Source organism: Schistocerca gregaria, chromosome 5, assembly GCF_023897955.1.
Source record: "Schistocerca gregaria isolate iqSchGreg1 chromosome 5, iqSchGreg1.2, whole genome shotgun sequence".
Taxonomy (NCBI): Eukaryota; Metazoa; Arthropoda; class Insecta; order Orthoptera; family Acrididae; genus Schistocerca; species Schistocerca gregaria.
In genome coordinates this window covers 316,797,122-316,800,412 of record NC_064924.1, presented here as the reverse complement: position 1 = coordinate 316,800,412, position 3,291 = coordinate 316,797,122, and positions in this window count along the sequence as shown.

Sequence of the window (3,291 nt, the reverse complement as noted above, 5' to 3'; positions counted from 1 at the left end):
TTTTTGTTTAGTCACGCTTGCTAGTACGCAGATGTTATTACTGGAATTTTTTACGTGGCGTATGGCTCACATCTAACGCGTGGGGTTGTCTAAGAGGGGGAGGACCACACCCAAGTAAGGGTTGCCCAACATCGTTCGGGACCAAAATAGTTATTGAACAACATGTGCTCACAAAGATCAATCAAACCGGTTAAGAAAAATTTATTTGTGAGGGTTCAACAGTTAATTAAAAACACTTTAAGAACAATAACCACAAATCTCAAAGGTAATCAGATTTCATAAATATGCACATCCCCGAACATGTGCTGTAGTGTTTACTTTGTATGCAAGTATACATTAATACACAATCACAATGGGCCACCATGTACTGTTAAAAACATAGGAAACCCAAAATGTTGTATATGGTTCTGAAAATACCTGTGTTCAAAGACAACAAATGAGCTTTGCAGTTAATTGTCACAGTTACTGAAGCAAATACTTCCAACGACTCTCATCACAGAGACAAAGAAATTGGTTGCTGTTCCTTGAGAATTAATAGCTTACCACTAAGTTTCAATTCCTGATACCATGTAATTATTAGGACAAAGGAAATTTTTTTAGTATTAGCTTACTGACAGAAGGACGATGCAAAAATTTAATACAGTAGCCATGCTCCAAATCGACAACTACAACCAGAAGAATTTGTGCCACAAACAGTTTGTCAATTCACCTTGTCGTATTTTCCGACAGCCTGTTTACTGAATTATAATTGTTTGGTATCACAGAATGTTCCACAGCACTGTTGACCGAAGGAATGGGAACTTATTAAGAAAATAACCTTAAAGTTTACATTCAGTTCCCCAAAAGGACAAACACACATTTCAAAAACTACATTATCTTTTTTTAAAAAAAAAAAGCAAGGCAGGTACAAATTGCGCCAAGCAATTTTCTTGGCCACGCGAATACTGTTGATGAAGATGCAGCGCAGCCAATGACCTCAGAATCCAACCGGCTATACCCAAGCAGTTACTCGGCGTAAATCAGATACAGACGCCTCCCGGATAATCGAGACAATTCTGCGCATGGCGTTAGTAACTGCTAGTACTGCCTGGTAAGAAAAAGTACCTTTGAGTTCAAAAAATTATCGAATAATAAATTATCTTTAACCCCTCAATAATGGAACTGCACACTATTTGGCTACGAGTGTAATTACACATCCACTTCTCGATAAAGGGGCAGATCCCCTCCAGTATTAATAGCAAAAAACGATCTGGGCCTTGTTACTAAAGACAAAACAAAATCTCAGCAAGGGGATAAGAAGATTCTTCCGCCAACCTCAATTCAGTTTCAAAACAATCCCCACTGGCGTAACGGTAGCAAGGGACCGCCACGCGGAACGGAAAATCAATAAGATTTGAATGGATGCACAAGTAGCCAAACGAACTTCAAATACACTAGCAGACAGTATCGTAAATTCCAAGAAACTGGCATGAATCCTTTTATCCCAGAATTAACAAGTTAATTAGCAAGCATCAAAGCCACTCACAGCAAAAAATGAGGTAACTTAAAGCAAAGTCCACAAAGCTATCATATATAAGAAAAGCACAGTATGTCTTAATTACAGATACTCACAAATTTACATAGTTGATACAAACACGTGCATACTTCTTGAACTCGCTCTCAACGTATCCACAACCGGGGCTTAAGCAAGCAGGAAGATTGAGCCGGTATTTTTAGAGTTCTCATAGCCGTGAAGACGGGTAAGCACATAAGCAGACGGCGACGCACTGTCAAATACGATAGAAAGGAACATTTTATGAACCTCACGTTGTCCCGAAATTCACTCAATAGAAGTAAGGTACCTCATCTCAGTTCTAATATGGTACGCTTACCTCTGTACCAAGACGCCACAACCATGGACTTCCGCAATAGGAATAGCTTCGGCCGTCTCGTGTCCTCCAGAGCCTCGAGGATGAAAACTTATTCTTGGACACGCGACCCCAAATGGAATACCGAAGTTCAGTCGTTCGACAAAGAACTCTAACTGCACGCGCCCCACTTCATTACAGAGCCTCCACCAGTTTGAACAGTCCCATGCTTACAGGCATGGTCCACGGATTCATAAGGTTGTCTCTGTACCCGTACACGTCCCTCAGCTCGATATAATTTAAAACGAGACTCGTCCGACCAGACAACATGTGTCAAGTCGCCGACGGTCCATTGTCGGTGCTGACGGTTCCAGGCGCGACGTAAAGCTTTCTGTCTTGCATTCATCTAGGGTACCCGAGTAGGCCTTGGCTCCGAAAGACGGTATCGGTAATATTTCGTTGAATGGTTCGCACGCTGACACTTGTTGATGGCCAAGCATTGAAATCTGCAGTAATTTTGTACTTCTGTCACGTTGAACGAGTCTCTTCAGTCGTCGTTGGTTCCGTTCTTAGAGGATCTTTTTCCGGCCGCAACGACGTCGGAGAATTGATGTTTTACCGGATTCCTGATATTCGCAGTACTCTCGTGAAATGTTCGTTCGGAGACATCCCCACTTCGTCGTTACCTCGGAGACGCTGTGCTCCATTGCTCGTGCGCCGGCTATAACACCTCGTTCAAACTCCCTTAAATCTTGATAACCTGCCATTGCAGCAGCAGTAACCGATCTAACAACTGCGCCAGACACTTTTTGTCTTATGTAGGCGTTTCCGACCGCAGCGCCATATTCTGCCTGTTTACATATCTATGTATTTGGATACGCATGCCTGTACCAGTTTCTTTGGCGCTTCAGTGTATGTGTATAAATATGTGGGAAATATGTTAAGTATATGTGAAATGTATGTGACATGTGTGTACACGAGTCAAGCCGCGGATAAAGAGCTCCTCCTAAACCCCTGGATCGATTTCAACCAAAATTGGTATACATGTTACTTAATATCTGGAAAGAAATACTGTGGGGGTAGGAACCATCAACCTCCTACTTGGGCGGGGGTAATTGTCGAAGAAAAGCGGGGGAGAGGAGATGAAGAGACAGAGAGGGGAAAGTAGGAGAGGGACACAGCTAGGGGCCAGGAAGAGATGGACGGAGAGAGCGGGAGGAGACGGACAGAAAGAGGGAAAGAGGGGCAGGATGAGGTGGACAGAGAGAGGGGAGAGCAGGAGACAGACTAATAGGAGATTGTAATAAATAAACGCACGGGCATGCTGGGTACTCAGATAGTTCGAATATCTTTGAGACATTGATCTGGATATAGAGAGTAACACTAACTGTATGTGGGAATGTTGAATTATCTCTGATTCTTATGCTTATAGACGCTCGACGGC